General features: G+C 45.2%; 1 long non-coding RNA gene across 1 annotated transcript; it reads left to right on the top strand.

The window, feature by feature from the left end:
- Positions 1-1,747: 1,747 nt before the first annotated feature.
- On the top strand, positions 1,748-11,119 carry LOC129015389 (uncharacterized). The gene is made up of 4 exons (XR_008494553.2): positions 1,748-2,467; positions 3,335-3,497; positions 4,802-5,979; positions 9,642-11,119. It is a non-coding gene; the product is annotated as an uncharacterized LOC129015389 (long non-coding RNA).
- Positions 11,120-17,909: the final 6,790 nt, after the last annotated feature.

The following is a 17,909-nucleotide window of genomic DNA, read 5'->3' as shown; positions in this document are numbered from 1 at the left end:
TGGCCCTGGACCTCCCTGGCTCCTTCTGGGCACGTTTGCCCCATGGGTGGGAGGAAGACAGGGCGCCACGGGGCAGCCCAACCTCCGTGAGCTTCTTTGCAGAGGCTACAGCACAGCATGGGTCCTCTTTGATTTGAGGGCTGCCCATCCAACATCCAGCTGCTCCTTTCTTCCATGACAATATTGTATAATTCACATGAAAGCGGATTAATATACAGTCAGGAAATTCAGACACTTGATACAACTTCTAAGAGCCTCTTTATTTGTATGAAAGAAGGGATCATCCTAAAATATTCTCTTCCCCTCCCCTTTGGGGTTTGAAGATCATCCCTCAAGACTCTGTCCCACTGACCATTTGGACAATGACCAGAGAATCCGTAGGCTGAGAGTGGGCGGCTTCCTGAGCACCCCATGCTGGCTGCAGGCTCCCCAAGCCTTCCATGTGTAGGCCCAATTTTGGCGTTTATTTATTATTAAAAACCCCATCTCTAGCTCTGAATCCTTTGCTGTGTTTTTGCTCTCGCCCGAAGTCTCTCCCACAACCCAGCTCCTCTGATCATCTGTGTCAGAAAGTTTCCTCTCTTGACCCAGGGGGAAACGAGCCTATTACCCCACGGAGCTGCTCAGTCCGGAGAAAATGGAGCGGAGGAAGTGGTAATGGCTTTTGCATCTGCCCACTGGGCTCCCTGCTCCTGAGCTGCATGACCTTGGGAAAGGTTCTCGACCTCTCTGGGTTTTTGATTGTTCTATTGTCAAGTGGGAGTTTGAAGAAACTTGGAGAAAACTTATTGTGATTGTGAGTGGGGAAAAATGCTTGAAAAATATAAAATGCTATAAAGAAGTAAACAATGCTGAATTGGTCAGGGCCCTGAAGGAAACAGACAGCGCAACCAAACTGAGTAATGGGAAGTGAGGTTAAAAAAGGGACTATTTTCAAAGGCATGGACAGGTTTGAGGACCCTGAAAAAGCAAGGGGTGGCACCTAGGGGCTGGAATCCATGGAGGTAGAATTGAAGGAGCAGCTGTTATAGAAGGCAGGATGTGGCTGTACAGAGAAGGCTGCCTTCAATACAGGGTACAGCCAGTGCATGGCGACCCAAGTATGGGGAGCTGGAGGGTTAAATATTCCAACCTGTTTTTCCTTGTACCCTCCACAAGCCCTTTGGGGCCTTGTATTGGCTAAACCCAACCAGAAGCTAGAAGGCGAGGGAGCCGTTGCTGCTGTCCATAGACTCCATTCTCTCAAGCCAGAAAGCAGGTGTAGAGGGTGGAGACTGGGTCTGGTGGGGGCAAATGGAACACAGCTGGGAACATCTGGAGCAAATGCCTGACAGTCACCGTGTTTTTTGAAAGTGCACCAGACACCATGGCAGTGCTTTGTATCATTGTCTCTCTGACTCTTCTTATCAGCCCTATGAGGTAGGAATATCTTATCCCCACTTTACAGATGAGCAGGCTTTGGCTTAGGTACGCTAATTGATATGCCCAGGATCACTCAGTCACTAGGTGGTAGAGGCAGGGGGTGAACTCAGAATCCCAGACTCCTTGAGCACGTTGCCGCATGGCCTCTCAAGGAGAGAGAAAGGGATATATGTTGGATCATCATTCTGGGTCACAGCAGCAGATTGACACTTTCTGCATTGTTCAGTATTCAAGTATCAGTGCCCACGCTCACCACCATGGATGCGTGCTGTGTTGGCCTCAAGATGCTCATAATGCAATTGTGGTCTCCATGGAGGCAGGAAGTACAGCCAGGTTTACAGGCACAGGAGATAGATGAGATGAACAATGCAGTAGAATATCACGCTTGGAGGCTAAGGAGCTCTGGGAAGTGAGGAGACAGCCAGCCCCAGATGACCCAAGGGCTTGGAGACTGGGGCTGACAAAAGCCAACCACCCGGGACTGCCTATGTGGAGTGAGAGAAGTGGGTTGGAGGTGGATGGAGATGAAAATGTCCTTCGAGGTACCTGTGGAACATGCAACTGGGCATGTCTAGCTGTGGGACTCTACAGAGCTTCAAGCAAGTTATTTAACTTCTATTTCCCAGACAACTCAAGAAACAGGCCTGCCTTACCTTATTTTTGCTCATCTGTGGATTAATATAGAGGAGCTAGGGAGGACGAAGCCTAAATATAGAAGGAGCCCTTGTCCCCATCACCATGTGGAAGTCATCTATCGACCAGGATCTCTTGCCTTAGACTAAATAATGAAAGTGAGAAAATAAGTTTTTATCATATGAAGACACTGACATTTTAGTGTGTGTTTTATACAACAGCCAGAATTAACTCACTCATACACAGAGTTTTCACATGTGAATCCTATATATAAAAAGGCTCTGCAAGATGGGAAGCTCAGAGCTTGCTTCAAGAGGAAACTTCTGTCTTCTAAGAGCAACTCGTCTAAGCAATGCAGAAAGAATCCCATCTTCCTCTAAATGAGACTCGGCCGTAGCCAAGCTGAGGCCAGGTGAGGCTAGGCTGGAAAGCCATTTAGACACCAGAGCTGGGGCACCCAGGAGATCAGCTTCTCTGAGCTGTTGGTGCAGCTGGGTTCCCTGTTCTCCAGAGGTGCAGAAGTGGCTGAGGCTTGGGCACTCTATAATTTCATCTGGTTTTAATATCAGGCCTCACGGTGAAATGACAGTCAGCTGGCAGGAAATTTATGTCCAATGCCGTCACTTTCTTACTGCATATTGATTGAAGTAGCTCTTATACAGCTAAGTCTCCAATGGGGAGGGTTTTTTTCCCCTCAAAATGAAGCCATTTTTTGTTAATTAATTGAGACCATCCGGCTTCCTCACCCTCCACTGTTGGCCCTACCACTGCACTCCCAGGATGAAGCCCCAGAAGAACTAGTGGGGCGGCAGCCAGGGTTTCCCAAACCATGGCCTAATTCAGTGCTATTTGATATTCCTGCAAACCCAGGACCCACACGATGTGCTGGGACAATGTTTGTTTGAAAAAGACATTTCCTCCCACTTTGTAATGCAAGCCTGGGACCAAATGAAATGCATGGATTTTCTGCAAATCTGGAGTTTGAAAGGATCCAAGGGAGGATAGCTTGGAAATGCATAGACTCACTAATTTCTCTATCCATGAAATGGGCATGCTGGTATGTTATCTGGCTACCTCAAAGCATAGTTAAGAAATAGGGTGGAAAATGTCTTTGTCAGTAAGGAATGCTCCCAACTTCAAGGAACAGAAAAGCCTACTACTCGTGATCTAAATTAATAGGGGGTTTTCTTCTACAACATATTTAAAGAATGGCATGTTGGGGCATTGGTTCAGCTACTCAATTATGTGATCAAGGTCTAAGATCTGTTTCATCTTCCAGTTCCAGCATCCTTAGCAGGTTGACTTTGGACCACATGTTTTTGCCTCCTGGTCCCAAAATGGCTGCTGGCTCCACAGTCTTCACATCTGAATCCAATGCAGAAAAAAAGAGGATCAAGGCAAAAGCTTTGTCCTAAGGAGATGTCATCTTTGTACTGGTTAAGGTAAGCCTTCCTTAGCAGATTGCGCCTCACATCTCAGGGATTGGGACTGGATCAGCAGGAGGGAAGAGGGCATGAGTGGTGACTTTGAATAGGCAATGGGTAGTTTTTGCCACAAAACCACAGACTAGCAGGCAAGATGAGCTCAATTCTAGCCTTGGTTCTGCATTTTGGGCGACTATGTGTCTTTGGGTCCTATCCCTGCCTTCTCTGGGCCTCAGGTTACTTTTTATACTAGGACTGAATTGAGCTCAGTGATCGTTAAGGGTATTCCCTTGAAGTCTGTGGCTCTGTGCTTATGGTCTGAGTGCAGTGGCTCAATAGTGGCATCCTCAGCAGAGGAAGCACATCAAGCCTCAGTGCAGAAAGCTGGGTGCCCCCCACCTGCCTTCTGTGTATGCCCCCTACTACCCTACAGTGCCAAATTCATCTGCCCCTGGGTCCTCCTTCCAGGATCAAATTCACTGGGGTTGATCTCAAAGAGTTAAACCTGAGAGAGCGCAGAGGCTGCCTGAGACAGAGGAGGCAGCACATGCTTAGGCCCAGCAGTGCTGGATTCTAGTCCTGGGGACGCTTTTGGCTTGCTTGGTCATCTTGGATCATTCTCTGGCCTTCCCTGTGCTGCTGGGTCATCTTGGATCATTCTGTGGCCTTCCCTGTGCCTCAGTTTCCCCATTTGTTCAGGGAGAGGGCTACACAAGATGACCTGTGCTGGGCTTTATAGCTCTAAACTGCATCTAAGAGGGTCAAGGAGGAAAACGAAAAGGAAAGCTGAGGTCTGGATTTTCGGGTCTGTAGAAGCCCTGGAGGTGGGGTGGGGCAGCCAGAGCTGCCATAGACAAACAAGGAGTCCTCCTGAATGAAGAAGCCAGAGTTTCTCTGAACTAACAGTACCTAGTTCCAGCGAGGATGATACACTGATGGTTCTCAGAGCCCCAGGGAACCAGGGGCAGATCCTCTGGTTATTTTTAATTCTGGCTCAGTTCATGTTTTGCAGACATCGCTAAGCATGGCCTGGAGACAACCCTATTCTCCCAAAGTCAGGGTTTAAGCATTCCTTCTAAGAATACTTGGCAATGACCCATCTCCCTATATTTTTCACATTCCTCCCTTACCCCTCCCCTCCTCCCTTTTTTCCTTTCTCTCTCCCTCCCTTCCCCCCTTTCCTTTTCCCTTCCTTTCTCCCTCCCTCTCTTCTTTCTTTCTTTTTTCTCCTTCTTTCCCCCATTTCTCTCTTCCTTCTTCCCTCCATTCCTTCCTCCATTCATTCATTCCTTCCTTCCTCCCTCCCTCTCTTCCTTCCACAGAAATGTGCTGCTCAACTACTGTGTGCTGGATGCTGAAGATATACTGATGGACAAAGATACACTGATGGCATTAAAGTTGAAACCTGAGGGGAGTTAGCCAGGAGTACTTGGCCCTGGTGCAACCCCTGCCACTGAGGCGGGGTTGCTAATGGCTCACCACTGCCCCTCTCCAGGAAAGCATCTGCCCAGGCAGGGAGCCACTTCACCCAGATTTCCTGAGAAATTCCGTGTTCCTCCCACTACCACCCTGAAGGGCAGAATTTAGTCAATGACTGATGTGAGGGTTCAAAAGCCCAGCCTCCCTGCCTGAAGGTGGGAAAACTGGTGCCATCCACTCTCCAGAGCTCCCCATGGGGTCAGGCTGAGGCTGGACTCTTCCTGAATGCACAGCAATGCTCAGCCTCTTCTCTCACTCTCTACCAGCTTGCTCCTGGGAACCATTCCTCAGAAAGCCACTTGTACAAGTATCTCCATGTCCATCTATTTTGGGGAACTTAAGACGCCGGGTGACCAAATGCTCCAGCACAAAGAACCGCATACACAAAGCCCCCGAGAGAGAATACAGGAAGTTCAGGAGAGCTGCAAGCAATTCAGGGTGGCTGGATTGAGCAATGAAGGTGCTTCTAGGGTGCTGAGACTAGAAGCTGCCAACCCATGCTGCAAGGCCCAGAGTTTCCACCCGTGCTGCTCTCCTGACCCAAGCCTGGTGAGCTATCAGTTGGAACCTGCCTCATCCCTCTGTACTGCCTTGGTTTCCACAGATACAAGCAAGCCCAGCCACAAGAGAGGGAGATTTTGAAAAAGAGGGGGCCTCCAAAGGAAGTCAGAGGTGTGCCTTGCTGACAAGATTGCACCAAGCATTTTGCAGGCCCTGTGGATCAATAGCAATGCATGACTGAGAGGCTCAGCCCTGACTGGTTACTTACTTGTGTGCCCAAGGGAAGCAGCCATTGTCAACCTGAGTCCTAAGGCTTGCTCCCTGGCTCTGAGACATATTCCTCGGCTTCTAGCCCTCTCCTCACTCAGGAAGAACAGCATCCATCTAGTGGAGGGCAGGAACACATACAACACGGGCAGATGGAGCAATAGTTAAGAGCCTATGCTGTGGAATCAGATTGTATCAGTCAGCTATTGCCATAATAATGCTGTGTAACAAATGACCACAAAATCTCATAACAGTAAGTATTATTGATATGGCCCATAACAATATGTATTAATTTAGCTAATGCCTCTGTGGATTGGCTGGAACAGCTCCACTGACCTTTAGCTGAGATTGTTTGTATATTAGTGGCTCAGCTAGGAATCAGCTGATCCAGGCAGTGGAGCTGGGTCTGTCCTACCTGAAGATCTGTACATCTGCTCCTCTTGTCTGTTAACCTCCTTGGTCCAGTGAGCTAATCAGGGTACATTCTCATAGCAATGGCCCATGAACTTGCCAGGGAATATTCTCACAAGCAAAGAAAATAGAAACATGAAACCTCTTAAGGCCTACACTCAAAACCGGCACACTGTCACTTCTGTTTCATGATCTTGGTCAAAGGAAGTCACATACTTGAGCATAAAGTCAAAGATGGGAAATACACTCCACCCCTTTACTGAGTGGTACTGTAGTCACCCAACAAAGGGTAAAAAATCAGGGTGAATAATGCTATCTGTTTCAGAATATGTCTTTGGAATTGTTATTTTGTGAGTTGCAAGCTGTGTGACTCTGAGTAAGTTACTTAACTTCTCTGAGCCTTCCTTTCCTTTTTTCTGGGGGGGAGGGGGTGGGGAATACAGGGATTCATTTATTACTTTTGGTTTATGAACAAAGGAACCCAATAAACCTTCTATTTATTTATTTATTTGTTTTTAATTTTTGATTTTTTTTTGAGACAAAGTCTCACTCTATTGCCAGGCTGGAGTGCAGTGGCACGATCTCGGCTCACTGCAATCTCTGACTCCCTGGTTCAAGCGATTCTATTTATTTCTTATAAAAGATTATCCGTTTACATTTAAAACGAAAACACAAAACAAAAAATCCCAAATCAATTCCCACAGACAACACAAAAAAGGGGAAAAGCAGATTATTTTCCCTGCTTTCAGGCTTTATTACACAGGTTCAAAAATGATTATTTAATGCCATCCTTACATCAAAGAACGTACTGCCGTGCTTCTCTGCACTGAGTCTTAGGATATGTTAATGTGGCCAAGTCAAACTTAAATATAGTCCGAATGACATCACAATTTACAAATGCATATGCCGGGATTCAGAGTGAATAGGAGGAAAAACCCCAAATGCTTTAGAATACAGTTTAATCAAATGAGTTAAATGAAATAAGAAACATTTAATTTGGTAGGCTATCCTGTTAAATAATGAGTTTTCCTTTTCTATAAAAGAGAGATAATGATGGTAGCTTCCTTTGGGGTGGTTGTGAGAACCCAAATAATGCAGAGAAAGTAGGTAAGTCATGGCTCTGTAAAGTTAGTTATCTTAGCACGAAGAAATGCTACAGCCACGAGGAACCATCCTTAGGACACAGCCAGCTCTAGGGTAGCAGAGAGAAACAGAACTCTGATCCTCGATGAAATTATTGAACTGGCTGATGGAATGGAATAACTAGAAACCGCCAAACACTAGACTTCTGTAAACGCAAATATGCCCTTACTGTTTAAGCCAGTGTGGTCACTTTTCCATTACTTACAGCCAAAAATGCCCCTTCTGATAGAGACTCAGACTTTTAATGTTTTCACAATCTTTTTTCTTAAACTCCAATTCTTTTCGGAATGAATATCCTTGAAATTAAATACTCAGCCATCTTTTTTTTTACTAATAGTTTCACAACAATTTACTTTTCTTTCATTAAATTCAAGCTAAATATATTCAATAGCTTTTATTCAAAGTAACATAAATACATAACAGGAGCCCATTTTTATAACTCACTTCTGTTTGGATCCATCTGCCTGGTTTCCTATTTGTCTGCCCTCCTTTCCATCAGTGCATATGTGGAGAGGAACAGCTGCAGCAACATGCACTAATGTGAACAACGGCTATTTAGAATGATTTTTGTTTTGATTTTTATTTTTTACATGTTAAAGTTTCTTGTGTTGCGTAAATGAACACATAACTTTTTTTTACCAAAAAATAATTTTTGGTAAATTTTTTGGTACAATGTTCTTTCACAAAACCTAAGCCGCTGTCATAATAAAGACAAAAGCTGCCCACTATTTACAATAGCAAAGACTTGGAACCAACCCAAATGTCCATCAATGACAGACTGGATAAAGAAAATGTGGCACATACACACCATGGAATACTATGAAGCCATAAAAAAGAATGAGTTCATGTCCTTTGCAGGGACATAGATAAAGCTGGATGCCATCATTCCCAGCAGACTAACACAGGAACACAAAACCAAACATCGCTTATAAGTGGGATTTGAACTTATAAGTGGGAGTTGAACAATGAGAACATGTTCTCACTTATAAGTGGGAGTTGAACAATGAGAACACATGGACACAGGGAGGGGAACATCACACACCAGGGCCTTTTGGGGGGTGGGGGGTGAGAGGAGGGAGAGCATTAGGACAAATACCTAATGCATGCAGGGCTTAAAGCCTAGATGATGGGTTGATAGGTGCAGCAAACCACCATGGCTCACTTATACCTATGTAACAAACCTGCATGTTCTGCACATGTATCCCAGAACTTAAAGTAAAATTTAAAAAAAGACAAAAGTTGCCATTAATTGAGTGCCCTCTACATTCTAGATCATTCCATCCTGAAGCATATTAAAGATTGCATAGGCAGAATCCAGACTCCTTCTTCCTCTTTCCTCGCTTTGCACCAAGTTTATCTCTTTATCCTCGTTATCTTACAGTCTCAAGAGACACCTGTGACATATTAGGTTGGTGCAAAGGTAATGTGGTTTTTGACATTAAAGTAATAACGAAAGCTGCACATACTTTTGCACCAACCTAATAGCAAGTCAAAATTGTAATTGCTGCCCTATTTGAAAAAGAGTGAGCTGAATCTGTAGAAACTAAAGGGCTTGGCCAAAGTCCGTCAAGTGAAACTCAGGTCTCCAGATTCCCACTCTGGAGCCTCTAGGGTTAGGACTATTGGGAGGTTTCAGATTAGATGCCATGAATTGCATCTTCTCAGTCCAAGACTTAGTGTATCCACTCTCCATCTTCTGCTAGAAGCCCATTTGAGGTTAGCCAGATCTCTAAGACAGTCTAATGAGACTCCCATTCTAATGCTCAAAGAGCTTTTTATGAATAACAATTAGCATTGGAGACTTTTTTTAAGTTGCTAATATTAATTTTACAGAAATAAAATCTAATTGAATTCCTTCTGGCTCTCCCCCATTAAGTTAATGTTATCGACCTTTAACGGATGTCTTAATTAGACTTTCCTATTAATGGGAATATGGCTCAATTTTCAAATAAGGGCCTAAGCTGCCAATATTCCCATTTGGTCTTTTAATTAAGGTGAGAAAATATTAACCAATTACACTAGGTTATTGCCTGGGCTCTTTGTAAGATGAGGAGGTCACAATAAACCAGGCATTCAAGGAGAGTAAATGAGGGTAGGAGTCGGGTTTGGGACAGTGGGGAAAGGCAAGTTGGGCCCCCAGCCACCTGGAGGAGGGGATCCAGGGCCCAGGATAGTTATTGCTCCATGTAGAGATGTGGATGTGGAAGCAGGTTTTTAATACTTACCTGTATTCCTCCCTGACATTGCTGGGATTTGTGGAAAACTCAGTTGGCAAGTGTATCACTTTGATGTGCTGTGTAACAAAACCCCCCAAAACTTAGTAGCTTTAAAAACAACCTTTGTTATTTCACAATTCTGCAGGACAGCAATTTGGGCTGAGCTTGGGTGAAACTTCTTCTGGACTAAGCCAGATTTGACGCATCTTGACTGGGTATGTTCACGAGTCTGCAGTCGACAAGTGGATCACTTGGGCCTGGAAGGATAATGTTGGCCTCACCTTGGACTGCTTTGGCTTCTCTCCATGAGTTTGTTCATCCTCTAGCAGTCTAGCCGAGGTTATATGGTTTCAAGAGCTGCAAGAAGGCAAGTGCTTTTTAAGTCTCTGCTTGTGTTACCACAAGTGCTTTTTAAGTCTCTGCTTGTGTTACCACAAGTGCTTTTTAAGTCTCTGCTTGTGTTCTATTGGCCAAAGCAAGTCACATAGAGGGCACGGCCCCACTACCAAAGGATGAAGATACAGGAGGCATGAACAAATTGGGCCATTTCTGTAATTAACCCACTGAAGCAGGTTGGGTGAAAAGCAGATGGATATAAGCTGGATGCAGTGGTTTACACCTGTAATCCCAACACTTTGTGAGGCTGAGGTGGGAGGATTGCTTGAGTCTGGGTGGTAGATGATGCAGTAGCTGTGATTGCACCACTGCACTCCAGCCTAAGCAACAGAGCAAGACCCTCTCTTGAAAGAAGAAAAAAAAAAGCAGGTGGATATAGAGATAGAGGTGTCTGACACAGCTCAGAGACAATAAATCATAGGTCTAAAATCTAAATGCCTAGACAGCATGGCACATGAATGAATGCAACATCCCTCATTGTAGGCACCCTGGGACCCTGGTGACCCACACCCTAAGGGAATCTCCACTATTCACTCCCATCCAATCACTGCCTTGCAGAAACACCAGCCTGGGGTGGTCAAAGAGTCCCTTTTCTCTATTGAAACCAGACATCTGTATTTTAGTATAGAGTTTCTCACTGTTTAAAGGTTGGAGACAAATTAAAATTTTTAAATCCTAGATAGTCAGTTGAGAAATAGGGAGACAATTTAAACAGGCTTTTCACAAAAGAGAAAAATTCAAATGGCTAATAAATATATAAAGTAATGCCTGACCTCATTAGTCATCAGAGAGATGCAAATTAAACCAGCGATGAGGTACAGTTCACATGACAATCTCAGACACCACTGGTGGCACTGCAAGTTGAGGCAAGACGTTATCTAGAAGAGTTAAAGATATGCAAAGACCATACCCAGAAATTCCACTTCTTGGCACATATTAAGACATGTGAGTCTATATTCTACAGAGTCAAGAACGAGCATAGCAGCATTGTACCAAACAGGCTGACATTGGAAACAACATCAATAATAGAACCAATAAATATGTTGTTGTGTACCCATACAATGGAGTGCTATACAGCAATGAAAATGACCAAAATATTGATATAGGCAACAACATGAATGACTCACACAAACCTGATGCTGAGTAAAAGAAGCAAGACATAAATGAATGCATATTGTATGATTCCATTTATATGAAGTTCAAAAAAGAATAAAACTAACCTACATATTTACGTATCTGTATGTGGATGATAAAATCAACTTTTAGAAGGGAGGAAAACCTTACATAACAGCCTAGATGATGGTTACTTCTGGGGGCAGAGAAGGGGTGGTGATTGTCTAGGGCACTACAGGGGCTTGGGATTTCTGGCAATATTTTCTCCCTTGACTGGGTGGTGGTTACATGAGTTGGGTATTTGAGCAGGCCTTGGCAGGACAATTTGTTTGCTCTGAGTGGAGATGACCGGCATTGCTTGGTGGTATCAGCTGGTGACAGGGCTAGTATGGAGGACCCAAGATGCCTTCACTCACATTATTAGTGCCTTGTCCGGACAAGGTGGAAGACAGGGCTTATCTGGGCCCTTTTTCCTCTCCATGTGGTCTCTCCAGCAGGGTAGTTGAAATTCTTACAAGATGGTGGCTCAGGGCTCCAAGAGGCAGGAAGTGGAAGCTGCTGGTCTCTTAAGGCCTGAGCCTGGAAACTAGCACAATTTACTTCCACCAAATTCTATTCATCAAAGCAGTCACAGAGCATCCAGGTCCAAGAATAGGAAGCATGGAACCCACCTCTCCATGGAAGGATGTCAAAGAATCTCTGGCCATCTTTAATCTGTCACACTACTGTTTTTATTATGACTATGTATGTATTTATTTAGGTTGACTCTTGAACAACACAGGGGGGCTAAAGGTGCCAACCCCTGCACAGTTGAAAATCCGTGTATAACTTTTGATTCCCCCAAAACTTAACTACTGATAACCCGCTGTTGACCAGAAGCCTTACTAATAACATAAACAGTCAGTTAACACATATTTTGTATGTTAGATGTATTATGTGCTGTATTCTTACAACAAAGTCAGCTAGAGAAAAGAAAATGTTACTAAAAATATAAGGAAGAGAAAATGTACTTAATAATCATTAGATGGAAGTGGATCATCATAAACGTCTTCATCCTCCTAATCTTCACGTTGAGTAGGCTGAGAAGGGGGAAGAGGAGGCGTTGGTCTTGCTGTCTCAGGAATGGCAGAGGTGGGAGAAAATCCATATATAAGTGGGCCCACATGGTTCAAACCTGGGTTGTTCAAGGATCAACTGTGTTTATTTATTCTTATCCAATGGTTAGAAATTTGAAGAAGCAGCACTGGACCCAAGATCCTCCCACTGCACCTGCTGAAGAAGCAGGTCCTGAAAATCAGCTTCTTCCTTAGTGTAGGGTGGGGTCCTGGCTCCTGCCCACCCCTCTGTGGCTGGTCAGCTGGTGGGTGATGAAGAGGTTTTCATTAGACCTTAACCTGGAGGACATGCCTTCCCCACCCTCCAAGAGCCCACCATTCCAGAGGCACCTCCTCCTGCTATGCCACGTGCATGGGCAGGTCTCTCTCTGGCCCCACTCCCTGCTCCCAAAGCAACTCTAGCAGGCCCGATATACTCTCATTGCTGAAGGCTTTGGAGCTGAAAGGAAGCTTCTGTGACCATTTGCACATCTGTTCCCTGTTCCTTCCCAGGGCACACCTTTTCATGTGTCAATCTATTTGCCAAGCAGTTTTTATGAAGCAGCAGATGAATACAGAGGTTACATGTCTGCACTTGGGAGCTGGGCTATCAGGGTTCAAATTTCAGTTCTGCTATCTACTGGCTTGTGTGGCCTTAAGCAAGTTACTTAATATCTCAATGGCTCAGTCTTCTTGTCTGTGAAATGGGGACAATAATAATACGCTCCTGGCAGGGCTATTACGAGAATAAAATGAGTTAATATAAAACACCAAGAACAAGATCTACTCATAGTAAGGGCTGATGAATGTCTGCCTTTATTTTTATTATTGCAAAGTAAAAATTCACCTAGTGAAAATTATACAGAAGAGCATACAATGAAAAGTCAGTCTTCCTACGATTGTGTATCTTCTGCCTTTCTCCCCAGAGGCAACCTCTGCTAGTAGTTTCTTGGATCCACTGCCAGAAATGTTCTCCGTGTGTAAGGGGGTGTGTGTGTGTGAGTGTATGATTTTTAAAATTATATGTATTACATATATATTGTAGAATACTGAATACTTTTAGATATTTATATATACTTTGCTTTCTTTCCTTAACTCAGTGTCAAGGAGATTTCTCCAGCTAGGCTCAGTGGCTCACCCCTGTAATCCCAGCACTTTGGGAGGCCAAGGTGGGTGGATCCCCTGAGGTCAGGAGCTCAAGACCAGCCTGGTCAACATGGTGAAACCCCATCTCTACTAAAACTACAAAAATTAGCTGGGTGTGGTGGTGCAGGCCTGTAATCCCAGCTACTTGGGAGGCTGAGGCAGGAGAATCACTTGAACCTGGGAGGTGGAGGTTGCAGTGAGCCAAGATCACACCATTGCACTCCAGCCTGGGTGACAGAGCAAGACTCCATCTCAAAAAAAAAAAAAAAAAAAGAAAAGAAAAAAAAATCTTAATGCATCTAGACTCAAGGAATAGTGCTCTAATGGTGGAATTTTAGACTATTCATGAACTTAGGGAAGAGACTCATGGAGAAAAAAAAATCCTCCAGGAGTTGTTCCTCAAATCCTTCCATTTAGTTCCCGACTCTGGTTATAACTTTTAAAGGTTTTGTCCAAAATTCACTGATTAACCCTGGAAGGTCCCTCCTTTCTGGCTTCAGTTTTCCCATCTGTTAAATGGGTATTGGACAAAGTTATCCCTAAGTCCTTCTGAAGCAAGACATTGTAGGGCTTCAGGGTACAAGTCGGCTTCAGCCTTGCTCGGGACTGAGGACATCAGGGTTCCAGGCTTCTTTTGCAGCCTAGGCGCTGCCCAGCCGTGTTCCACACAGCCTCTCAGGAGGCGTGGAGGGTCTGGTGACAAGGTCAGAGCAGGAACGAGGCAAATGTCCTGGGACTGCCTGAACCGAACCCGGGGCATTTGGAGACGCCAGGCGGGCGGCCTCGGTTTGTGTTGGACGCCTCACAGCCCGCCCGTGGTAATCGAACCGGCTTTTGTTTGTTTTTCTAAATAGGAAGACAGAAGCTCGGGGCTGCCTGGGATGGCTCCACAAACAGCCCCGTGGCCAGAGTAGGCGTCCGGGGACCGAGCTGGGCAGCCAGGGGCCGCAGGGATTGAGGCGGGGCATCTGGAGGCCAGACTAACTGAGCCTGTGAGGGGACCGGCACGGTGGGCAGGCAGGGCCGGGGAGAGTGGGTCCGTCATGTCAGGCGTCCCTTGCAGAAGTGGGAGGGCAGCAAGGCAGAGACTGGACCGGCCCAGGGCAGGGCCAAGAGTGGACCTCCCTCCCTCAGCCCTGGCTCTGCCCTGCAGCCTCCCACCTCACCCCAGGATGTGCAAGACTGGGCCCATCCCCTGTGAGCTGCCTCTTTCTTGCCTATCAATAGCAAATCAGTGTCAAATGGTCCATTGATGTCTCCCTTCTGCTGCAGAGGGGGCCGTGGCCAGTGAATTGGGGCCTTCCCTGGTCAGCCAAGAGAGTGGAGCAGGGCTGCTTCCTCAGAGGCCAGGGGAGCCACAGATGCTGAGCAGGTATCCACGGGCCTTCTTGGCCCTGGGGTTCTCAAGGTCTGGTTTCCTCTTCATCTCAGGGCATCCCGGAAGAGAGGGGAGGCAGTGGTGGTATCCTCAGACTTAGAGGAACCTTTAGTGAAAAAAAGAGATATAGACAGACATATATATAGCTATAGATGATATAGGTAAAGGGTTAAACTATTTGAAAGAACCACTGTAATAGATCAAAAACGGTCTAATATCAATTTTATGGGGTTCAATCCAACAGCAGTAGTTACAAAGGTATAAAAGTAATGATGACATAGATAAAAACATACACACATATGCACAGAAACACAAATATGTCTGCCTATGTTTAAATGATACAATAGTCATTACATTTACCTGTTTTCCTGAACTGGCCCAGACAAATCTCACTGATCTTTTTTCTGCCCTCTGTGCCTGACCCCGCAAACACTAAACACTTCGATGTGGTCTAAGGGCCTCTATAGTCTCAGGGCTCACTTCAATAGTGATCAGCCCTCCAGGGATTGCTGGCTAGGATTGAACCTCATTCACCTGTTGCCAGGCTAGACAGCAAAAAGAGAGCTTTGGTATCAGGAAAATCTGAAGCTGAATCCCCCTCCTTGAAACTTACTACTGGTGTGACCTTGGTTAAGATGTCAACTCCTGGAGCCTCGTCTGTGAATAGGGGGTTAAAAACAAGACCTCCTTGGTTTTGCCTCTGTGGAGATGCAATAATATAATATACGCCAAGACCTGACACACTGATACACAAAACAGCCTTAACAGGTTGGTGTTCCTCACCTCTGTTTTTCTTACTGGGCCTTTCTGGGTTACCAGGAGGAAAAAAAAAAACTGCTTTGGCCCTGGTGCATGGCGAAGACAGAAAGCATTTTTTATGTAACTTTTTTTAATTACAAAAGTAATCCAAGTTTATGATATACAATTCAGAGAAGTAAAATAAAAGAAGAAAGTAAAAGCTCTCTAAGCCTACAACCTGAGACTACCAGTGTTAATATTTTACGTTAAGAAGAAGTCTTTCGTTTACAATTTGCAAGTAGAGAAAACCTGGCTCAAACCAGTTTAAGACAAAAAGGAATTTTTGAGGCCCTGTGACTAAAATGTTCAGAAGAAGCTTGTCAGACATCAGGCACAGAGGACCCAGGCATTACATGATGTCATCAGGGGATCTACTGTTTTCCATCTTTACATCTGCTTTCCTCTGTGTGGCTTCAACCTTTGGCAGGAATGATGGCCACCAGCAAGTCTAGGCACAGACTTATGTACAGCAATAGAAAGAGAGTATCTCTGTATCCATTGCTCTTGCAGAAGTCCCAGAATTCCATTTGGTTGGCCCAGACCAGGTCATGTGCCCACTCCTGAACCAATCACTGTGATTCTGATGGGTCAAGCCTGCGTCACATGTTCCTGCTGGGGTTTGGGGATAAAGTCAGTCCCACCTGAATACATGGCCTAAAAGATTAGGTGGATCAGTTCCCCAAAGGAAATTGGGATGCTCTTTTCAACACAAGGGTGCACAGATGATGGATAGGCAAAACAACTCATGTTCACCACACATTTTGAATATAATCATATACAAATATATTTTTCCCAAAAGACGTGCATAAAAGTATTGGGTAGCTTGGAGAGGCATAGATACCAGTCACCTATCCAAATGCCAGTTCTATGGTCCTTATTCAAGGCTGCACCCTGCGATTCTCCTACAGATGCTCTTTGCCTTTATGCCTTCTTATATAAGTCTGAAAATCAGACTTCCTAACAGACACATCTCCTCTAGAGAGAACCAAGGTGACTGCCGACCCTGACAAGGCAGAATTATCAGAAAAGAGACATTGGGCCTTACAGGCTTTGAAAAGAAACATGGCATCAAATTCCATATGCCACTCAAACAAAATGCAATTACTGCAACCATCAAGAGATCGGGGCTCCAGTTCTGCCTCTTCCCTGACTTCTCTTCTCCTGTGCCCAGTGGATCCACCTGTAAAGGAAGCATTTTAATCAGTAGCAGACACTTTTTGGATCCCATCACCCAGTCTCCTGAAATCAGCACCCTTATTTCCTTTTGGAGAATTATCTCTCTCCCTCAAAGGGGTAGTTGGGTGGAATGATGAATTCAGGTGTTTGCTATGCTATGTGGAAGCCAACAGGACAAGATTAGTCCTCTCCCCTCTACTCGGCAATCAGAGAACAGGTGTGTGATCTAGGCACACCTAAAGTCATGAGGACTTTGCTCATGGAACCAGTGATTCATGGATGAAGACGTGGGTGGACTTTCCTTGCCCCAGGTGGTCTAACTCATAACCAGGCCACTCATACTGTGACACCATGCTTGTAGTTGCTGTTTCCTGGGTGTCCAGAATATCCCTGCCATATCTATGCTTGAGATTCCTTGATATTCTGCCAGTGAATGTCTCAATGCTTATCTGTTTCTGTTGCTTACAACCAAAGACCTAAACCAATTAGTGCTCTAAGTGCCCTTTCAATTCTGCAATTGTCTGAGAGGATAGTTGTGAATGAGACCACTTCTGAACACTCACGTCCATGTCCTCCCCTTCCTCCCTGGGCACACCACAAGATTGTATTTCCCAGGCTCACTTACAGCTAGGCAAGAACATATGACTAAATTCTGGCCATTGGAATGTGGGCATTAAGTGATGTGTGTCACTTTCAAGGTTGGCCCATAGAACCTCAATGCAATTCTCCCTGGAGTGGACTCAGGTCCTGGAGGAAGGCAGGGCCACGTGCTGGGGGGAGCTTGCAATGAATGCTTGCACTGAGCACAGGACCATCCTCATCTCCAACCCCTGTCACCATTTCAGATCACATGAATGAGAAACAGAGCTGCATTGTCTTAAGGTACAGAGACTTTGAGGTTTACTTCTTATAGCAGCTGACATGGTGTGCCCAACTCATACAATAATTCTCCAGAAAGAGATCTATGCCTTCAAACTGGCAAAGAAGACATCATCAAAGCCAAGAAGTGAACATCAGCTATTGTTTCTCTTGTCAGCCAGAGCAGTAAGTTTCCCCAGACCATGGGCCAGGCCATGTCTCCTGTAATGCGGAAGGGGTTTGATCAGCAAAGAGCCTCAGCCTGAGGCAGGCCACTCTGTGATGACTGCTCCTTTATTGCTCCTTCGAGTAGAACCTCCAATTACATGAAGGGTGAAGTTTCATCAGGGACCCTGGGATTTTGAAGTGACTTTCGGATGTTCTGGAGTCTTCCCTTCAGAGTTCACTGGGCTGGGCTCCTTTTCCCAGAGCACTTTGGGAAGATCCTTCCCTG

Source organism: Pongo pygmaeus, chromosome 18 (genome assembly GCF_028885625.2).
Source record: "Pongo pygmaeus isolate AG05252 chromosome 18, NHGRI_mPonPyg2-v2.0_pri, whole genome shotgun sequence".
Lineage (NCBI taxonomy): Eukaryota > Metazoa > Chordata > Mammalia > Primates > Hominidae > Pongo > Pongo pygmaeus.
Note: the sequence above shows the minus strand (reverse complement) of the source record. Positions and strands in the feature narration are given on the sequence as shown.